The sequence below is a fragment of the Podarcis tiliguerta genome (genome assembly GCF_965153285.1).
Source record: "Podarcis tiliguerta genome assembly, chromosome: 2".
In the NCBI taxonomy this organism is placed as follows: Eukaryota; Metazoa; Chordata; class Lepidosauria; order Squamata; family Lacertidae; genus Podarcis; species Podarcis tiliguerta.
Window position 1 is genome coordinate 85,960,170 of NC_139535.1, and position 22,763 is coordinate 85,982,932.

General features: G+C 44.0%; 1 protein-coding gene across 8 annotated transcripts in view; it reads left to right on the top strand.

The window, feature by feature from the left end:
- SEPTIN9 (septin 9) overlaps nt 1–22,763 on the top strand; it is a 207,953-nt gene that overhangs the window by 141,288 nt on the left and 43,902 nt on the right. Inside the window, exon 1 of one of the 8 annotated variants that reach the window (XM_083428478.1) lies at nt 15,684–15,826. The exons of 6 other annotated variants lie outside the window; for them this stretch is intronic. The gene's annotated coding sequence lies outside the window, so the exon portion shown is untranslated. Of the gene's footprint in view, nt 1–15,683; nt 15,827–16,539; nt 16,562–22,763 lie in introns of those variants that run through there. One more of the 8 variants, XM_083428479.1, reaches the window with a different exon arrangement.

Here is a 22,763-nt window from a genome sequence, read left to right on the forward strand (position 1 = left end):
AATTTGTAAGTTGTAGTTTGGTGAAGGCAAACTTCAGAGATCATGGGAATAGCCAAGGGGGGCAGCCTCTCCCCAATCAATAAAAACCAATAAAAATACATGGCTGAGGTTCTGTCCCCTTCTAACAAAAATCCTGGCTACGCCCATGTTGGAGATATGAAATTTAAAATTCTGGAAGTTCTTTCCACTTGTACCAACTCCAGTTCTTTTTCCTTGTGTCAGTCTGTCTTTTCAGCCCCTCCCACCCTTGGATATTTAGAAAGAAGGGAGGGGGGAAGCTTAGGAACTTTCTTCAGAGCTGTCGGGATTTGCTTGGGAAAAGAATGAGATCTGAGCTGTGCTTTGAAGAAAGCACCAAAGTGTTTAGACAAACTCTGGGTGACCATGAACTTGCTTCCTCTTGAAGCCCAGTGCATCATAAAGTGGAGCCTGTGGGAAATTACCTCACAGGCTGCTTGAGCCTTCTTCCCTCTCTCCAGTGGTTCACCCCACTGACAAGGTCAACTCCTAAGTCCCTAGATCAAGTAGGAAATGCATTGGTGGGTGAAGTGATGATGTCTGATGGAATACAATTTTGGCTTCCTTATCTAAGCTGTTAGTATACAGTGAAGCTACATTGACAGTATAATCCAATATTTATTTATACCACTTATCATTTAAAAAAGAAATCCCAAAGCAATGGACAATGTAAAATCATAGAAGTATCTTAAAAATACAAGAAGCCAGAAGCAGCTTAGTTATGCTGGCCACATGACCCGGAAGCTGTACGCCGGCTCCCTTGGCCAATAAAGTGAGATGAGCGCCGCAACCCCAGAGTCGGTCACGACTGGACCTAATGGTCAGGGGTCCCTTTATCTTTACCTTTACATGAGTTCAGTGGGAGTGGAGAAAGCGCTATTGCTCTTAAGTCCTACTTGTGGATATGGTTGGCCAGTTGGGAGACAGGATCTTGGGCTAGATTTTGAATGAGAAGATTCCAAGGACCAATTTTCTTCTTCTTCTTCTTCTTCTTCTTCTTCTTCTTCTTCTTCTTCTTCTTCCTCTTCCTCTTCCTCTTCTTCTTCTTCTTCTTCTTCTTCTTCTTCTTCTTCTTATTTGTACTTAGGGATGTGTTTGCATGTGAAGTATGAAAGCCACATACCTGTAGAATTAAGAATATGCCTTCTTAAAAATATATTCAGAAGGAGCTTCTAGGGAAGGATCAGACTGCCACCTCCACTTTTTTTAAGAGAGAGAGAGAGATGTGCACCTAATCTGAAAATGTGTGTACCCTTTATACTTGACTCCAGTTAAATGTAATGAGTCAAAGCAGCCAAGTTTGAAATGGTCCCTGAATTGGGCCTCAAAGATAGCAGCCTGCAGATTGTATCAGCAGGCTTTTGCCAGCCAGAACTGCTGCTGTATTTTAAAGATCTGAAATGAAGAGGTCACCCTGATATAAAATGCATTAGTGTGACCATTAATAGTACTAGAGGTCAATCAGACCCAATCAGCCGTTTTCCCTCCAGTTCTGCAAACCTCCCATGTCTACTTCAAATTCAATTTTGTGTGTGGATGGTGCCTTTTTTTGGCTAGATAAAGAATGCACCCTTGGATAATGTGTCTACTGTTAGTATAGGACAGTTACAGTTTTGTTGTTATCATACAAGCTGGGATGCTGCTGATTTGGAGACTTCCATGCACCACCAACTGATCTAAACAAGTTGGATTTTATGAAGTGTAAAGGTCTGGAAACTGAATGGCAGATTGATGATTAACAGCTTGTTCACACACCTCCCTTATGCATCCTGACCCTGTGCGTGTTTACCCAAAAGCAATTCCCAGTGTATTGGGGTGGGGTGGGGGGAGCTTATTCCAAGATAAGTGTGCATAGCATTGTATCTAAAGTCATTCACTTGCAATACTAGTATGAGGAAGGCCTTCACCACATTTGTCAGCTTTTAGAAAAGTGAATTTTGTTTGCTTTACTGAAACAGTCTTTATCAATAAGATAAGAAGGATGTGAGAATAGTTGTCTAATTACAAAGTCGAAAAGTGTGTGTGACAATGAATAGATGGAGACACAGACCACACTTTGTACTTTGTGGACAAAATACCCACAAAACACATAGCGCTAGAGAGAGAGAGAGATGTCACCACAGTGCACTTCTCTCTTCTGCTCTTTGACTCTGTTAACTACAGTTATATAAATCAAGGGGCAGAGCCTGGAACTAAATAAGCCCCAGGTGGTCTTCTGCATGGCCCATTCTAGCAGCCTATTTGTCACAGCCCAGCTCAGCTGAACGATTTGTACATTTTGAGTGTTCCCGCTGCTCAGCTTCATGACAGCTCTGCTGGTGAAGATGAGAGTTGTGTGGGTATCCACTCCAGGCAGAGAGGGTGCCTCTTCCAGGGTGTCCTGGCATGAACTAGGAATCATAGAATCATAGAGTTGGAAGAGACCACAAGGGTCATCGAGTCCAACCCCCTGCCAAGCAGGAAACACCATCAGAGCACTCCTGGCATATGGTTGTCAAGCCTCTGCTTAAAGACCTCCAAAGAAGGAGACTCCACCACACTCCTTGGCAGCAAATTCCACTGTCGAACAGCTCTTACTGTCAGGAAGTTCTTCCTAATGTTTAGGTGGAATCTTCTTTCTTGTAGTTTGGATCCATTGCTCCGTGTCCGCTTCTCTGGAGCAGCAGAAAACAACCTTTCTCCCTCCTCTATGTGACATCCTATTATATATTTGAACATGGCTATCATATCACCCCTTAACCTCCTCTTCTCCAGGCTAAACATGCCCAACTCCCTTAGCCGTTCCTCATAAGGCATCATTTCCAGGAGTTTGCGTAATTATACCAACCTGGTGAAGGCCAGCAAGAGGAAAGACACAATGTGCAGGAAGGCTCCAGAAGTCACCCTCCAAGTGGTGTGTGCAGAGGAGTGATGGGGCAGAACTTTCCCTCCTTGTGTGTTTAACACACACAACAAAACAAATGTCTGAAAAGGGCCAAGACAGGTATAGTCAGAGCAAGCAGGACTGCTCCACAAAGTGTGAAAGGGTTCTAAATCTGCCACACTGAAGAGAGACGCTGCATCATCCAGGCAGATTCACGGCCATGAGACTGGGAGCAAGATTTGCACTCTGATAGGTGGAGCATCATTCAGACTCTGTATGTGATGTGAAGTAGGGTTTATTTTGAGCAGCATGGTGTATGGCACTGTAGTTCTCAGCTCAGGTGCTTTGCTCTCTGTGCCATGACGGCATCTTCCATAAGGAGGCCTTTTCTCTATTGTGCCTTAGCACCTCCAGGGCAGATGGCCAGAGGACAGAATTGCAGCTCTCTGCTCAGCAGGATCAGGTGATTCGGGGGGGCCAGTAGGGATCCACCTGGTCCTGTAAGGTTTCTGACCCTGGTCTGGCTCCTGAGTCTTAACAACTTGTTACTCCACTACAGACTGAGCTGCTGCTATCTGCCCAATGTCCCACATGCTTTCTGGCACTGATACCCTGTCTGTTTAGTACTCCTTTGTCTCCAGCCACTGTTCCTCCTGACACACAGCTCATCTCCTTGAGCCTTCTAGTATTTTAGTACCTTCAGGCATCTCTGGTATGGTGCAACCTGGACTTCCCAGTCATTACTTGGTACACAACGATTGGACATAGGCTACATTGTTAATGTGGTTGGATCATGGTGTTGACTGCCTTGTATGTCTCTTCTGGCTTTGATTCTATGATCCTAAACAAAGCTGGCTGAGGCTTAATATCAGAAGATGAGTAGCTCCCTCCTCATGGTATATGCATTAATCTTCTCTTTGGACTGTTCAAGAGATAAATTTTGAGAAGGGAAGCTTGGAGGAAGGGCAGGGAAATTTAGGAGTTGGAGAGAGGATTTTGTTACACCAAAGAGGCCAGTCCCATATCCTGTCTCTGATAGATGTTACATCTTAGCGGAAACAACACCCTTATAATGATTCAGTTAATTGTGCAAAGTTCTATCACCATGAGAAGCTCCTGCACTGAGCTCAGCAGTCCAGTTTATCCTAAAAGATACTAAAAGATTCACAATAGCACTAGAGAAATAAGTATGGCTTACAGTGCATAGCAAGCTACAGTGGTACCTCGGTTTACAAACTTAATCTGTTCCTGAAGTCCGTTCTTAAACTGAGGCGCGCTTTCCCTAATGAGGCCTCCATCCACCGTTCGGCTTCCACTCATAAACTGAGGTAAAGTTCGCAAACTGGAACACCATTTCCGGTTTTGCGGAGTGTGTAAACCAAATAGTTCATAAACAGGACTGTTTGTAAACCGAGGTACCACTGTACTTGGAAACAAAGAGGAAAAGCTCTCCCTCTCCCCCCTTTTTTTTTGTGTGTGCAAGTTTCAGGTGTAATTACAATGAATCAAGACTCACACTGATGGGGACCAGGATCTCTGTGAGAAGCAGCCCCTCCTTTATTTTTATTTTTTATGTACCAAAATCTATATAGTGCTCAATCATTTTAAAACCTTTAAACATTTAACAATAGAATTTTAAAAAATAATCTATGAGAATGGTTGAAAACAGTTAAATAACATGAAAAGCAACAGTGAAAAAGATTTAAGCAGGTCAACATCTACAGGTCTGAATAGGCTTGCCTAAGCAAACATATTTTAAGCAGGTATGGAAAAGAGTACAGCCAAGGTACTTGCTTGGTGCCAATAGGTAGGGAATTCCAAGGTGTAGCTGCTGCCATGCTACAAGTTGGCTTTCTTGCAACTGCAGAATGAGTATTGTGTGTCACCTGTAGCAGTGCCAGTTCCACAAAGCTACCATTTTCTTTTCCAGAAACAATTCTGTGTTTTCAGGTGTTGCAATCATGTTGTGTTTTGGTTTGAAGGGAGCCTAGTTCCTTTCTACATGCGAACTGCGGACAGATAATAGGCAAAGCACACCATCCTGTTCTCATTCATTTTTGCTTACACCTTTCTGAGGGGCACCCCTGTTACTCCACTTAGTTTATTTATTTATTTAATAAAAATAATTAATTAATTAATTAATCAAATGTTTATACCCCACTCATCTGGCTGGGTTTCCCCAGCCACTCTGGGTGACTCCCAAACACGATAAAACACCAGACATTAAAAGCTTCCCTAAACAGGGCTGCCTTCAGATTTTTTCTAAAAGTCAGGTACAGTGGTACCTCAGGTTAAGAACTTACTGTAATTCATTTTGGAGGTCCGTTCTTAACCTGAAACTGTTCTTAACCTGAAGCACCACTTTAGCTAATGGGGCCTCCCGCTGCCGCCACACCACCGCTGCACAATTTCTGTTCTCATCCTGAAGCAAAGTTCTTAACCCGAGGTACTATTTCTGGGTTAGCAGAGTCTGTAACCTGAAGTGTCTGTAACCTGAATCGTCTGTAACCCAAGGTACCACTGTAGTTGTTTATTTCCTCGACACCTGTTTGATTGTAAAACAAAAACAAAACTCAAAGCGGTTTACAAAGAGATAAACCAATGGACTCAAGAAAAATTACAGCAGTAGCTTAAAACATACAAAAAGTTGACCTACTTAAACAGGTTAAATTTCTCTTTATTTCATAAAATTCTAGAGAAATTACCAGGATTGACTGTGAATGAATTGCCCATAGGGGTGTCGTGGGATGCTCAACCATGCAAACATCCCTCTTCGAATCCTTCCAAGCAGGGAAGAGGCAGGCACAGCCTGCTGTGGACGGGTCCCAGTCTGATGCAGGGTCCAGAGCAGCATCCCATGCTTGCTTTCCATTGTGTTGGTTAACCTCTCCCACCCCCCTGCCTCCACCTTACAGGCACACATTTAAGAAGCATGAAAACATGTTTTTTAATTGGTGCTTTTTATTGGGGGCATGAGGTAAGGATTTCAGGAAAGGGCTTTTCAGCTGAAGATTTACTAGGCATATAAAAAGACCAAGAGAGTGGCTGGAATTGTATCCATTTTTAAAGCTCTGACATTTATTAGGAAGAAAGGGGAACGAGGCCCTCTCCATAACTGTTGTATTATTGCCTGGCATACCTTCTTTACCTTCTTCTTTTTTGTAAAGAAGGGGCCATCCCCAGGAATATCCCACCGTTCCTTTCTTAAGGTACAAAGCTGACATAATATATGGGGACCATTCGGAACTCCCCACTCCCTTATTCTGTACAACACAGTGAATACAAGGCAGCCCTACGGGGATGTGGGGTCATCAATATCATGTTGCATTGGGATTTGTACAATATAGGCTGTGCAGAGTGTGTTTGGCTATGCTGTTAAGACTGTGGTGTTGGTGGGGAGTAGTTTTTGTGTCAGCCGGGCCCTCTGCAGAAATATGAAGAAAGGGGAAGGGGAAACTGCCAGGAAAAAGTTTTGCAGTATATAAGCAAAACATAGGCTCATAATATATTTAACTTATTTCATTTTAAAATCTTAAGGTGTCTGGTGGTGTTATGCAAGCCTGTACTCTGCTAACTGGCATGGTTTCGCCGCAGGCTAGAGCTTCTCTCTGGTCAAAATGGGAAATACTGTTTGGAGTTGCATTGCATTTGCTTTGAAGCTGGGAATGTTGTGAAATCAGGAATACATCCGCTATGCCCTGTGGTGCTGCGGTGCTCTGGGATAAGGTTCAGCACTCTACAAGAAAGTCTTTCCCTGAAAATAAGAGCCATCTGGTTGCTCTGCTGCAAGCTCTAGGCCTCGCTTTGCAGGCCTTGCTGCAGAAGCAGGATGTTGCCCTTGGCTAAAACCAAAGTGCACCAGAAAGAAAAGCTACATCCTTCCTGCACAACTGAAAAACCTTCGGAGCAGAGCACCCCTGACCTCAGCGAACCTGCGAGTGCTTCTCCTCCACCCTCTGGCCGCAGCTCAGCTCAGATCTCAAAAGCCAAGCCGCTTGGTGAATGGGGAAGGAAAAGAACACCGTTCCCAGCCATTAAGTTGATAGTACTTAACATTTATGTAGTGCATTTTAATATACAGTAATTACCTCCACATTGCAGCTGAAGAAGAGAGAATGGTAGCTCACATATGTAAAGGCAGCTGTGGAGTTTGTGGTTGAGGTGATATTTGAACCAAGGGACTTCCTTTCTCATAGCTGACGCTAGTAGCCAGTAACCTCTATTACTAGCTCTCAAGTTCTAAGGGGGAAAGCAACTGCCAAGAGCTATCTGCTGGCAAGACAGAATTTGCTACATGTAAACTATCTTGGAAAGCTATACACCGTTTAAAACAAAAACCTTTTCTTTAAATCTTGTCTTGACACATATCCCCAAGCCTAAGAACAGAAGTTTTTGGATTTAAGACAGTATGGTTCCCATTGACTCCCAATGGATGTAATAAGACTCTCCCAGCACACAAGGCAACACACAAACCCCAAACAGTGGGATGGGGAATGTTGGGGCCACTTGCAGTATTGTTGCCCAGGGGACAGAGGGCATGTTCGCATTACCGCTTTAAAATGCAGCATTCATTCCATCTGCTTTGTTTCTAGCTGCATTTGCACAATGTTGTATTGATTGACTGATTGACTGATTGATTGATCGAATTTATATACCTGGAGGTCTCACCTCAGAGAGGGAGCATGGAAGTCTTCACATGACCATTTTGGTTTCCTTGCTCCACACCCCTGAACTCCAATTTCTTGATTTCATATGCCACTGGGTTGTAGGAAAAATCTCAAAACGGTTTACAAACTCCTACTTGTGAAATTGTTGTCTGTGCATGTGTGCTCATCTGCACATGTGCGCCGGCTGTCTCAAATGTACACACCCTTCTGATGCTTAAATGTTATAGCTGGATTGAAGCTGGTTTGAGGGAGTGGGGAAGCATAAAAAAGCAGTATTTTAATGAAACTACTGAGTTAATATAGATTGTGGCTAACATTATGTGACTGTGGCTTCAATAACTAGCCGTGGGAGCTCCTGGTTGTGGAGTAAATGGTAATGTGAACATATCCAAAGAATACTTTTGCCCTGGATTTGGAGGATGATCTAGAGCCTGTAAATGGCAATTTGCAAACCTAGTGAGTGCATAGCTGCACTAGGTTTAGTCTCCATGGACTTAAGCCAATGAAGTTTAAATGTGCCAAGTTTGTAAATTTGTGGATTATATTATTCAGGCAGTGAGATTATCTCGTTTTTATTGGATCTTCTCTTGCTAAATTAGAAATAGTTGGGGTTTTTTAAAAAATCACAGAATTTAGTATATTGAAAAACTTAGCAAGGCTTGAAGTCCTTCCAGTGTATCACCATGGAATACTGTGGCAGGTTTCTCCTTATATTGTTTGCATTTTGATTGTCAATGCTAACATTAGAACTCATCATGTCAAAGGTGTTCCCTCCCTAGCTTCACTCTAATCTTTAAAAAGTTCCAAATGGTGGCTGAATGAAAAAACAACTGGGTTCGGACAGGTTTTATGTATTTACTTTAAGGACATATGTAGAAAGTAGGAAAACCTGGATTTGTGTCTTTGTCCAAGAGACTACACGAGCTTCAATAGATTTCTGTGTCATTGCAGTGAACAGCCAGTTATTCATTTTGACTTTACCAGGCTAACCTTGTACCGACACGGTGTGTGAAGGAGGCAAGAGGCTAAACACAGCTTCCAATTTGACATTGCCACAAAGTTTGTAGAAATGCAGCAGAGTTGTTACAACATGGAGCTGTAGTAACTCTGTTTTTCTCCTCTCCAGCTTCTTTGTACAAGTGTAAAACTGCTTAGTCTGCCACTGCCTGGTTCTTCTCTTTACCTTAACTTGGAATTCCTAGGGCAGCATTCCAAGTCCCATCAGTACAGGGAAAGGAATTTTCCAAACTGCAGCAGTTATTGATAATAGAGAAGCTCTCAAAGGCTTCTGAAGGTTTTTTCAAAGTTGTGAATGTGCATTTTTGAGTCAAAGTTGTGACCCTATTTAGCTTTAAGACCTAGGGGGCCTTTGTGTTCTTGTGTAATTTCTATTTGGTGCTGCTCCAAGTATTTCACTGGTGTCCCCCTGAATGTTTTGCACCTGGGAAACCATGCTTTGCCCAGTGGCTCACAAACCTGCAACTCCATTGGAGCAGAAAGGAAGGGTTGAGCTGCCCTCTGGAGGTGAGAGGCTGTCCTTGTTCATAAGCATGTTTAATTTTTCCTTAACCTCTGTGATGAGCCAATTCAGCATAACCATGCCCTGCAGACTTATAATGGAAGAACCGGTTCAGTATTATAATGCAGAGATCTCAGCAGAATTGTTCAGTTCTGAATTTGGCTTCATTTTATCAGGTATTCTTGGTTCATTCTCTCCCCGCTCTACCATCCCCACCAACCTGCTCTATTGGTCAAAGAAATCTCAATTAAATTTGAATTAAAATGGTGTGACACCTTTGGAGGAATGTTGCATTTCATATTTGACACACCATTTTCTTCCACTACTACAGGAAGGGTGGTGGCAAGAATTGGGAAGGAGTGGCTGAACATAGGATGGCTGCTTACTGGGTGGCCAGTAAGCTCTGCAGAGCATCAGATGGACATAGGGAGAGGAAACAGGGACTGAGCATTAGAGATGGGTGTAGGAGTGAGAAACAGGAAGCACTAATGGGGCAAACTGAGGAATAGACCTGTTGCAGAGGCAAATAGGAAGGGCAGGTGAATGTGTTCTTATAGTCAGAGTGAACTATCCTAATGATCCTATACATCTATGGGAAATCTAAACATATCAAGCAATCCCAGCTCAGACCTTGGAGCATGATTATGCACAGCAAGAGTGCCTGGCACTCTTGAGTCACTCCCCACAAGTCACTCTTCCCACACTGCCTAGCTGAGCTGACTAGCTGCAACATAATCACCAAACAGACCTCCCCCCCCAAAAAAAGCTGTTCATATTAGCCCCCCACTGAGCTGTTATTGGCTGGTTGCCCACTAGATACAGTTCAGATACCATTTTGTACAGACAATATCCGCTCTTGGATCAGAGCCGGCTCAGCTATTAGGCAGGCTGAGGCCTCTGCTTCAGGCAGCAGAAGCCCCCATGCAGCACGCCCATGGGTGCCCTGCCTGCCCTGCCACCTCCACCAGCGGCAGAGAAGTGCCACTGCCATCGGCACTGATTTTAGGCAAAACCACATCCATTTTGGGTGCAATCTCTCCCAAAATCAGTGCCAGTGGTAGTGCCGCTCCTTCTCCCACATCAGATGTGGCAGGGCATGTGGTGGCGGCAGCAGGAGCAGGTAGATGGTGGTGGGAGCAGTGGCAGGGCAAAGCAGCACTTCCTGTTTCACCTCAAGTGGTGAAATGGGACATGACACCCTGTCTTGGATAGAGTTAATAGGCACACAACACACAGCCATGCATGAGATAGTGTGTATTTATGTGTATTAGAACTCCACTTTAGGCCCGTGAGGCTATTTTGGCCAAGCCCTGCCCACTTGCCTTAAACCTGATGCCATATATGTCAGGTGCTAGAAAGGTAAAGTCATGGCTGGACCAAAATGGGTTTGAAGGCACCATCGACCAGCTGCTTGAGGTTGCCTACAGAACCCTTTGCATAGTGCCTGACATGGCTCTTCTCAGGCCCTGGTGGTCAGCTGATTGTTAGGGCTCCCATAATGTTGTGCACAGATCTCTGCTGGCAGAAGTGATCAGCTGACCATCTGTGCCTGCAGGGAGCCATGGGCAACATGTAGACACTTTGATCGTCAGCTGACCGTAGCAGTTTCAAAGCACCACACATGTCATACAGTTTAATTTCAAATGGTGCAGGTAAAATTGGGACACCTGATGCCCCCCACACCTGTCAAAGTTGGGCTATGGTGGTTGGGGGAGATAAGACCAGATCCTCTGCTTCAGAATGACCCTACATTGCTGAAATTTATTGATTAATCCTTGTGTTAATATTCCGCCTTTCCTGTAAGGAGTTCCTGTATTGTCTTCAGAACAACCCTGAGAGGTAGGTTAGGTTGAGAGAAGGTGACTGGCCCAGGTCCACCCAAGTGAGCTTCATAGCTGTGTGTGGATTTGAACCCAGTCTCCAAGATCCTTGTCCAGCATTTTGCCCACTATACCACACTTTTTAGGCCAGCCAAAGCAGTGTGTAGAGACTTTTGAGTTCTCCAGAACTAGATGGCAAACACAGCAACATTTCTTTCCACAGTGTTATATATGGGTCTTATGGAGGGCTGCTGCACACATTATACAGTGGGAAGCACTTGCCACTATGGGGTGCAACTTTTTACACCCATATTCTATTTTAAAAAATTCACCTCCCAGTTCTGTAACGTGAGTCCCAGGTAGTGCTTCTGAAGAACTGTATGAAATAGGGAAGCCAAAAGATCATGTTTCAGAAGAAAATGACAAATCAAAAAGTCTGTGGAACATGTGGGTATTTGCTCAACAGTTCTTCATTCAGATTTGAAACTCTGAAATTTGTTAACTGAAATAATGTATATTAAAAACTAAAAAATCCATCTCCTTAGCAGTGGAATGTACACAATTTACACCAGATTTTGAAAGAGTTAGAGTTCTGACTATTATATTTAATAGGAAGCATTAGTGTGGCTATATTTTAAGAGCAAACCTTGCAGGGGTGAAATCAGCATGCACCTTGCATCACCGACATTTGACATCTGACTGAAGGTGTCAGCAGGCATACAGAAAGAGTGAGTCCAGCAAGCATTGTGTACCTGGATTTTCGAAACACTTCTGACAACAAATCTCATGTGAATCCTTTAAAGAAACTCAGAGTGAGGCATGGGGGTGGATGGGAAATGATTGGTATTCTTACAGTACCTGACTGAAAGATCTATGAGTAAGCAGGAAGGGGAATGCCAGTTACACCACCACTATGAGAGAGAGAGAAAATATTGGTGGAATTCCCCAGATACGAGGACAGAAGACTCAACAAACAGGGTCATTCAACTGAAGAAGTTGAAACAGGGTGGTGTTTTGGATGGGAAGCAGGCAAGTCTCCAGTCCCAATGTACTGCGAGTATAGGATCGCTCTGTTGGTGCCTATAATAGGTGGGAATTTGTATCCTCCTTTGTTTTTATGTGTTCCAATTTATTCTTATTCATTCAATTTATTTTGGAAAATACAGTATATAAGCAAGCTAGAGAAACATGACGTACTGTACCTGAATCTCCAAGCTTAGTAAACAATAGCCCTCCTGGCTGATGCATTGTATCACTTGGATTTTGTTTGCAGAAGTTGTGAAAAGGTGTTACTAGTAATGCTAGTACTGTTTTTATACACTGTCATCAGGCTCTTGTATGGAGTGATATGGACACCAAGAGAATTATGTGCAAATCTGAGCCAGGAGTTGGTTCATAGGATTTAGATCCTTTTGACTGGCAGTAATTCTCCAGGCAGGGTCTCGGGCAAGGTGGGGCTTGGAGATACTTTGGATTGAACTGGGGACCTTTCACAGCCCCTCCGTGCTTCCTATACTGGGTATGTAAGGCTGGTTTAGCAACCCTGTTGCTTGTTCTTGAAAGCAGCCTGCTATCTTTGTAGCTATCTCTTAAATGTAACCAAAACGTTATCTTTCTGTTGCTGCTGCAGTCTCTGGAACAGCTCAGCCCATAGCATAGCATGACAGGTCAAAATGCAGCAAATTTCCTGTTTAAACTGAATAATGACATTCATAGTTTGGCTTAACAGCCTTTGACTTATTTATCAGTTAACACTCCCATTTTTCCCCCTTCCTCTAAAAAAACAAAATTCCATTTGATCCCCTCCCCAAGTTTCTGCATAGAAGCAATATTTCACCAACTTATAGCTGCTCCCTGGATTTTTAATTATTATTATTTTTTGTCTCGGTGCTGTAGGAGAATGGACCATTAGATGAACTTTGAAACATTTCCAAGCCCCATTAGTCTGTGTCTGCAAATTCTTTTGAGTTTACCTCCAGGCCTGTTCACAACTGGTTTTCCTTTCAGCTTCTTGAAAGACAGAGTAGATTTCCCCGCCCCCCCTGGTTCTGGTACACGTTGCCTGGTGCTATGCTCCACTGATACACATTTCCAAATAACATGCTTGTGGAGAGGTGTGTAAACAGAGCTGTCACCTTTTCAGAGGCAGGAGCCCTGTTTCTTTAATGCCTACATGGCAGACACAAATTCAACAAGTGAGGCTTTCACTGCATCAGATAATGTGATGAGAAAGCTTCTTCTGTTGAATTTCTGCCTGTTATTCATTTATCTTATGGTTTCTGTCCTACCCTCCCCTAGTGCCTGCTGAAGACAGTGTAGTATAAATATTTAAAATCACAATTCAATAAAATATATATTTAAAAGCCTCACACCAATAAAGCTTCATAGGATGCATCCTACCTGAGATGGGAACCACCAACCATAGAATATACACGGGTCCAAAATGTGTTGGTGTGAGTTTGCTAGCTTTCATGATGAAAGGTTGCCTCCAAGTCTGCAAGCTCTTGCCTGCAGCATTTGATCAAAGCACCCCTTCTTTTGCCTGCATAGCAGCTTTCACCAAACTGGTGCCCTTCATGAAAGTTGAAGTCCCATTTGTTAGGGCAGGGGATGGCAACACAGGAATGGAAGCCGACTCCCTCTGAAGACCAGTGAATAGTCCACCCCCCCCCCAATGTTTCTCTCAAAGCTAATCTACCATTCTTATGTTTCTTCCTGAAACATACACATTCCACTAGACTGAAATGCCAGATTCTTCATTCTTTTAGAAGACGACCACAATTACTGTGCTCAGTGGCATATAAAGAGCAAACAGCAAAATAATTGTTTCCCAAATGTTACTCCATTCGTCTAACCATAAAAGCCTGGCTTTTTTTTCCTGGGTGGGGCAGGGGAAAAAGAATTCCAGTGCACAGAAAACCTGGTTGAAAGGGCAGACAGATTTTAAAGCAAGCATTCGTGTTTCTAGAGCGGCTTTCCTCAACAGCGAGCAACTTGGCAAAGTTCCCTTAACAGCCATATTTACTCCAAATTAAATGTGCTCATAATTTTATCCAAAACATGTATCCCAAGAAAGTGAGGGGAATAAAAAACAACAACTGGTTTTGAGGAAGACATCCTTTTAATAGCCTGATCCTTTAGTGCCATTGGGATCAGTCAGGTTAGGCACACTTAATGCGCTGGATCAGGCCTTCATCAGCTTTAAGTCTGCAGTCAGGAAACCCAGTCCTGTGTTAAAAATGCCTCTGCCGCCCAACTGCTTCACCCATAACAAGTCATTCAGTCTCCTGAACTCCAGCCAGTTCAGTTTCCATCTTCATTGTTTTCACTTTGTCCATTTGTGCTAGCATTTGGCTTGTTCTTTGTTCACCCTCCACATTGCCCCATTAAGGCCTTGTTTGCTTTCCCATTCTGTGTTTTGAGATACCTGTACTTTTGTCTTGGGATGGGAGGACTTTGGCAAGGGAGGGAGAGAAATGAGCATCAGTGCTTTACAGTGGTACCTTGGGTTACATACGTTTCAGTTACTGACTCCGCTAACCCAGAAATAGTGCTTCAGGTTAAGAACTTTGCTTCAGGATAAGAACAGAAATCGTGCTCCGGCAGCGCGGCAGCAGCAGGAGGCCCCATTAGCTAAAGTGGTGCTTCAGGTTAAGAACAGTTTCAGGTTAAGTACAGACCTCCGGAACAAATTAAGTACTTAACCCGAGGTACCACTGTATGTGTGAGGGGGCCAACCTTGGAATGGGCGGGGAGATATCAATAGGGATCATGTGTGCTTAGTTATACAAAGACCTTGGGGCAACAATTTAACATCACAACAACCCTGTGGAGTAGAGCTACCCAGAGAATGACCTTGCCCTAAACCATTAGCCTAATTAAGATGGGATTTGGATTTAGCTTTGCCATTTCCAAGCCCCATGTTCCCAACTGCTTTTCTTCACTGGCTTTTTGCATTCCTGCTGCTGTGTGTGTGTAAAACTGAATAAACTGAATAAACTGAATAAATGTATGTTGAAGTTTTTTTGGGGGGGGGCGGCGGCTCTTCACTGGCATTAATCTTCTGCTTTGAATTAGCACTCATGCTTTTGAAGTGCAGCCTTTTGATCTTCTACATGTTTACTCAGAAGTAAGTTTCACTGAGCCCTGTTTAGGGACGTTCTTAATATTTGATGTTTTAATCTGTTGGGAACAACCCAGAGTGGCTGGGGAAACCCAGCCGGATGAGTGGGGTATAAATAATATATTATTATTGGGAGTTCAGCGGGGCTTTTCATGAGTGTGCATAGGATTGTGACCAGGCTTGCAGAACTTTACCAGGACTCTGCTGTGAGTAAGCTTGTGGCTGCCTTTGTCAGCTCAGACTCCCCTTGGTGGGAAAGGATACACAGGCTCAATCTGTGCCTGTTTACTTGGTAGAAAGGCCTGCTTGAGTTCAACAGGACTTGCTACTTGGGGAAAAAAAGTGCAGAGGATTGCAGACCTAGACCTAAGCATGCTTTTTTTTTTGCTTTTTTTTTTGCAAGCACCGCTGAAATGAATGACATTTACTTTTTTAAAGTAAACATGTTTGAAGACAGGATATTAGTTTCTGAGTCTGCCATGAGAGAGTTTTAACCACCAAAGCCTCATCTCCTCCTTGAAGACACTGTGCTGCCTTCAGGAGAATTTGTCCAGCCGTTTTCCTTTTTTTAAACAGCCGGGTCTGGACCTTTCCCCTTTCTAGCCGCTCTGGCTTTGCTATCCTCACCCCTGGGCAGCAATTATCCCCCACTCCCAGCTTCTGCCTACCTCCATTGCACTGTGGGATGCTCATTATTCAGAGAATGACAATGCTCCTTTGATCATTGACTAGCATTCTGAACCATGTGACCCTGGAGGGGGCGGGTCTTTCTCTGCTAACACAGCCAGGAGAATAAGAGAGTTTTCAGCTGCTTGGGTGAGTCTCCTCAAAACTGCCTTTGTTCTTTGAAATAATTCAAACTTTTTTCTCCTACCCCTTTGCACTGCAACTGCAGATAGGTTGCTTTCTCTCTCTCCTCCCCACTTCCTGCCTCAGGTTGCGTTGCCATTCTGGCTTTGTGCAGGGTGGGGGGGGGTGCAGGAAGGGTGGGCTGGAGGAAGGAAAGAAATCCTTGTGTTTTGTGGGCTGTTTTATGACAAGGCAATTGGATTTGCGAGGAAGGAAGGATTCCAGCTTCTTTCCCATTCAGGTTTAGCGGTGCCTGGTGTGATGTGGCATGGCGTGGCTTTTTGGGGGTGGGTGGGGAGGGAAGGACAAGGGTGCAGAAAGCGTGTGAGCCTCATGTCTAGGACCCTGGAACTAGCGAGAACCAGGGACTAGGGGAATTCAGTTTCCATGTCTTGACCAGATTTCTTCGCTGCAGAAAGAAAAGGGCTTTGTGCCTCACAGCTATCTCTTTGTAAATATTTGGCCAATGGAGCCGAGTGTGCTAATTTCTGCCTCTGAGGCTTCCCCACCCCACCCCCAGTTTTTCCTCTCTCCACATAGTGTACGTTGCACTCTAAAGAGAAGGGACAAAACTTCACTGTAATCCACCCCCCCTCCCAAACCCATCCTCCCCTTTACTACTTATTATCTAGCCATCTGGCTTGAGAAAGCACAGTGTGAGTGCCTGGGTTTTCCTGTCTTTGCAGAACATAAGCCCCAGAGGTAGGTGTGCTGGACTTGTACATGCCTGGGTTTTTAAACTCTGCTAACTGTTCCTCCGGGAACTTCTTCCTCTCTCTGCCCGCTCTGGGTTTTGCTATGTTCATCAGTACTGCTGGGGCTCTGCCACTTATGGGGGGTGGGTTGTAGGAAACAGAAAATGGGGATGTATATCCCTCCCCTTGTTTTTAATGTGTGTTGGAGGAGAGACGGAGGCAGAGAGGTTTCCAAATAAACTGTTCTGAAAAGGAATAAACTGTTCTGACAAGGAATTTTAGAGTACGGGAGTTACGGGGACAGGATTGCTGTGGGGCAAAGTATTCTGTGTATTGGGATGTATGGGGTGTTTCTTTATAGTAAGGGTCTATCTGGTGCCCCTTCTTGGTTGAAGGAGGGGCGTCGGAAGTTAATTATTTAATAACATGCAGTGCGGCTTCATTTGGGAATGGATCAAATGGCAACCACCCAACCTTTGTAAAACTCATTTCCCTTTGGGCAAACTTTGCAATGAAATACGATGTATATGCAGGCCTTTGTGTTGAGGCCTACTGTGTGCCATGGGGCCAGCAGGGTAAGGTGGGTGTGGGGATGCTGAGGCCTGTTTTATTCTTGGAGGGGGGGGCAAGGCTGTTTTGCAGCTATCGTACACTTCTTTCCATCCCAAAATGTGCTTCTTTAACCTTTAAGTCTTTGCAGTTTTGCCAAAATAACCACATGGAGTGCACAGGGGTGGGGGTGGGAGGGAGTTGCAGTTGCTCCTTTCTTTTCCTTTTTTGCAAGCTGAGAATGAGAAGGGAATGTAGGAAGGGAAGGGAATAGACCTGAAATGCAAACTTGTCCATTCACAGTTGTGGAGTGGAGTGAAGGGAGCAGTATGGGCCCTGTGGTTTCTGAAGGGGGGCACTAATCCATGCAGTGCCAAGGTGCGTGGCTTGTTTGCATTCGCTGGTAGGTGCCCTCTGCAGTCACTTCCAGAAGAGGGTTTGCATATGCCGGCACACCTTCCCCAAATCAAATCTAAAAACAACTTTCCCTTAAACTCAAAACTTCTCTTGTGTATGAAACTGACATCCTTGCTTTAATTTTCCCAGTGGGAAAGGAAAAATGCTTCCCCTATCTTCTCATGCTAACAAAGCTGAGTCTGGGATGAACCTGACCTGATCTAGTGCAGGACCCACTGGGACCTCCTGTGTCCTCCATGAAGGAATAACAACTTTCTTTTCCGTTCCTCCTATCCCTATAACAAGCCAGGACAAGAGGCTGAGTATGTGCAGCTGGGATTCTAATTGTGCCATTGTTCCTAGCTGATGGGGAGACAGATTGCAGTTACTGAGTCTTGCATGCCAAATCTTTTCTTCCTAGCAGGAATGGGTAGGTTGTGTTTTTTGGGGTTTTTTTTTTACTACTGAAGGCAAATCTCCCTCTTCATTCAAATCCCTTCTCAAACTTCATATTGTGAAAATGTTGGCTCGATATCTCAGTCCCTTTCTTCGAGCAAAATGATGCTTAAGCATGTGTAATATCATTTGCTTGTGTCGATTCAATGTAGTATCTCATATCCTCCCCCCCCCCATCTCCCTCTGTTGTTCCATTCCCTCCCAGCTGTTTCATACTTCAAAATCTAGACTGGAAGCTCCTTGAGGCAGAGACCTGTCCTTTTTCTTTATTTGCTATATTTCTCTGTAAGGTGCCATGTTCACTGATGGTTCTGTGCAGATGATAAAAGCCGGATGAGCTGCAAACTCATCAGGATATTTTAGGCATCCTTAATTTGCATAAATGTGGTGGCTGCCGGAGCATTATCTTGTTGCATTTCTCTAGTGCATTTCCTTTCATTTTGGAGGAGACACAAGAGTGGTCTTGGCCTTGTAATCCCCTTCCTTTAGTCCACTCTACAATCATACCCTTGTTGTTTTGTAGCAAAGTTACTGGACTTGAACTGAGGGGAGATTGTTGTTGTATTGTGTGTGTATATCATAATGTAAGTTGCCTTACTGTGTGCTGTGCCCCCAAAAGCAGCCTATACAGTTTATAAATAACATAAGGCGTATTACGCCTTAAGAAGCTAGATCTGAAGCCTGCAGGCGATGGGAAATAAATTAGCCTTTTGAAAAAGGAAGAAGCTTGTTTGAACTATGTTTGTAGGAGTGCCTTGTAAGAGGAAGCTCATTAAACCTTTTGTGTATTGATCATCCCTGTTTCAATTAGAGCTAGTGAAAGCTTCTGGGTTCTCTCTCCATGTGGGGAATAAGCGTTGGCCCGCCTCTTGGTTGAAGGAGCCTTTGAAACAAGTAAGAGAGAAAAGAACTAAGCTAGCTCATAGTTTGAAAAAGCTCCAGAGAGATTGTGCACACATTGCCCCGTGCCAAGAGATGTTTGTGCCGTTTTTACTAACAGGCCAGCCTCCAAGCTGTGGCTGAAGGGCATTCCACTAGCAGGAAGGTAAAGTAAAGATGTAAACTGCCTTCTTCCTATAGCAAAATAGCAGCGTCAGATACCCCAGGCTACAAAATGCTTACTCCATGATAAAGGGAATAAAAAAGGAAGGAAGGCACAGAGAGGAAGAAAAATCTCCCACACCAGCATGTATGAAACTTGGGGGAGTGTCTTCAGTCCTTTGTGTACAGGAGAGGATTTGCCAGCAAATAACATGTCCTTCAGCATTTGAGAGTGGTTGGCGTTGCACAGCAGTTAAAGTCTTGAAGCCTGTGCACACTTGGGAGTAAGTCCACACACATGCAGTGAGGGTTGTTTCTGAGTAAACATCCTGTATGAGTGTGCAACTTGGTTTCTAAGATTAACCTAAGCTTTGCATCTGTAATGGGAATATTCATTACAGGTATTTAATGAGCTTCCACGGAAAGGGGCCTTTGTGCACAAACAAGTGGGAAAATTCATTTCAAATGATTTAATTGCGTCCAACCACTCTGAAGTGCTATTGATGTTTGAGAATTACTTTATTCTAAATGATAAGAACTGGGCTGGAAGGTGGGAATTTAGTTTGGAACACTTCAGTTCAAATCCTACCTTGCCAAATTAGGCAGATAAGCTGCCTACATTGGAGAGAGCAATATTTCCCCCCCAAGTGGGCAACAAAGCAAATATGCCAAATAAATGAACACACACAACTAGCGTCTTGAGAAGGTTGAATATTTCTGGCAGATCTGGTGACTGATCAGTGGTGAGGCCTGGGTAGAGCTGGCCTCTGATAAACTTCTTTCCAGCTGTACAGCTCCATAGGTTCACAGCGGGTTGACCTGCTAGGTAGACCTGGCATCCGGACAATGCAACTGAAACCCTCATCCCCACCCTGACTCCGTTCACCTCCTGTAGCCCGTAACTAATTGCACTGCTGCTACAATTAACTTCACAACACCTCACCCCAATGCATTTCCCTAAAGAAATAAAACAAAACCAGGTTAACAACACTGGACTACACTCCAGAGTTGTCATACTCATGTTGCTTAAGGAAGGGTGTGGGTAGTGTATCACAACACTGGGCTTCTTTGTAGGGTTGGCATAACTCACACCTTCTCGGCCACAGTCTTGCTCCCTGCAATATAATAATAGTGGACTTTAGTGGCATTTACAAAGTACTTTTAAAGATGTTTAGAAACTCAGAAAATTCTCCCCCCCCCCCATGGGACAGTGATCACTTCCCCACCAGAGAAGATAAGCAGAAAAGGCTTAAAAACAAACCAAGAACTTAGATAACAATGAGTGTTTCACTCTAGCTTTCTAGGATTTCATTGCTAGGAATTCATTGCCTAAAAACACTGAAAGGTGGAAGCAAGCTAGTTTCGCACAGAACAAATGAGAAGAACAGTACCTGTACATTTTGCATTCAGGAGATTATGGTCTGGGGGAAAATCCCAACGAGCATGCCTGCCTGCCTTAAAGGCGTACTGAGATGATTATTGAGATTATTTATGTGAAATGCAGGAATTAAAATGGGAATAATAATATGAATCAAGGTTCCTCACCTTTCACAGTGGCTGTCATGCCTCAGCATGACAGGCAGGTGTTTTTCTCTATACTATATTTGCACTAATCTATGCCATTGTGCTGTTTTCATTGGCTGTTTCCCAAAGTTCTAAAGACAGGGGTGGGGAAAAGAGGAGGAGGCAGGAGGGAGAAAGTTAGGGACTGCAGTAAATGACTTGTGGGAGTTAAGGTCTTGATGGGGGAGCAAAGGGGTGTGTGACAGTTCTGGTCCTCTGGTGACAGGGGAGAAAAGAGAGGAAGAATTGGGGAAGGAGCAGGTGGAATTGGGTGGGGATAAAGGTGACACTTAAAGGAATGACAGAAAATATGGGAAATAGGAAGGTGTGAGAGGGAGACAGTTTTAGGGCTCTGGTGATGGAGAAAGAAAGTCAGAAGAAGAAGAAGAAGGGTTTGGTTTTGATATCCTGCTTTATCACTACCCTAAGGAGTCTCAAAGCGGCTAACAATTTCCTTTCCCTTCCTCCCCCACAACAAACACTCTGTGAGGTGAGTGAGGCTGAGAGGCTTCAAAGAAGTGTGACTAGCCCAAGGTCACCCAGCAGCTGCATGTGGAGGAGTGGGGAATCAAACCCGGTTCACCAGATTACGAGTCTACCGCTCTTAACCACTACACCACACTAGCTCTCAAGACTTGAGACTTGGAGAAGACTTGGAGAGAAGGAAGACTTGAAGAGGGGGGAAATGGGTGTGTGGCATTAAGGTAGGCAGTGAAAGAGAATATGTCAGTGTCCCTTGCTCCATGCTGCACTCAAATTCTTCCCTCTTCCAGTCCTCAGCTCCCTCATATGAGACATATAAAGGATGTGGTCCCCTCAAATATCCCATTGTGCCTTCACATAATAATGTGTTTCTCTCCTGGTGCCATGTGCTGTCTTCAACACGAAGTTCCAGATTCAGTATAGTAATTTAGAACAGATATTTCATTAACAAGGAAGAACCCGTATAAGTACAGCATCCATCTCCAACTGAACAAGCTGGATTGCTCTTTCTAAATAAGATCCCAGCGTGAGCCTGCTGAGTTGGAATTCATTTGCAGGTTTGACATTTTCCAACTTGGGTTCAACAGAGACGTAAGGCTCCATTCCCTATACACACTTAGTTGGGATTAAGTCACCTTTAAACTCAGCATGGCGGGCTTCTGAGGAGAAATCTATAAAACTGCAGTGTGCACATGACTATTTACAACAGAAAGTAACTGTCTCTCTTAGGGGTTTGTGTATTCTCTTCATCTTGCTCTGCTGATTCACTGCCAGTTGAAAGTAGGTCATACCCACTCCACATCGTGGCCACCACACTTGTTAGACCTTCTGTCTAAGCTCTGGTGTGTGTGTGTGTTATGTATCTGTTTGTTAATCCACAAATAACATGACATATGTTGGACAGAGCAAGCTCTGGGCCATGGGAGCTTCTGCCTCAACAAATGGGTTGCCCTCCTGTTGCTTTGTCTATGCCGAAAATATTATTTTTAAAGTTGCAAAAAAAAACCCCACCCCAGTTATCTTTGTTTGTTAAACCCTTCTTGTTGAGTTTTACTATTACTTCAGAGTAGGGGAGGCTTGGTTAGGTAATATTGAGAGAGTGCAACAGAAAAATGCAACAGAAATTGAGTCTTTTGCTACACTGTATTCCTTTGGAAACTAGCTGCTCTGCCTGTTCCTAGAGGTCAGTCAGCCACAGTTGCTCAGAATTCTCCCTTTGTTTCCCCCTAATTGAACAATCACCATATGAACAGTCCTTTTCCCACTCCCTTCCCCAGGGGCCTTCTGTTGGAGATGCTAAAGAGATGGATAGTCAGTATGGCGCTTCCCCAGATGTGCAGGGGCTGAGGGAAGAGTGAAAAGGGGGGGAAATGTGAAGGGGGTGATGAAGCAGCCTGGCCTATTCAATTAGGTGTGACATAATGGATGCAGTAAATTTAGAACAGATTAGAAGGGGAGTTCTGAAACTACGGCTAGAGGAAGCAATGGTTTGTTTGTTTGTTTGTTTGTTTGTTTGTTTCTGTGTATGTGTATGCATGCATGCAGATTATCTTTAAAGGGTACCAAGGGTAGGAGCTGAGAGAGAGCAGCACTTACAAAGTGTTTTGAGAGAAGGGCAAGAATGAATGAGTTAAAGTTACAACAGGTTAAATTAAATGTTTCCAGACTGTAAAGGTTTTCCTGAGAAACTCTGGAATCTCTTGGTCTGGGCACCTTAGGAA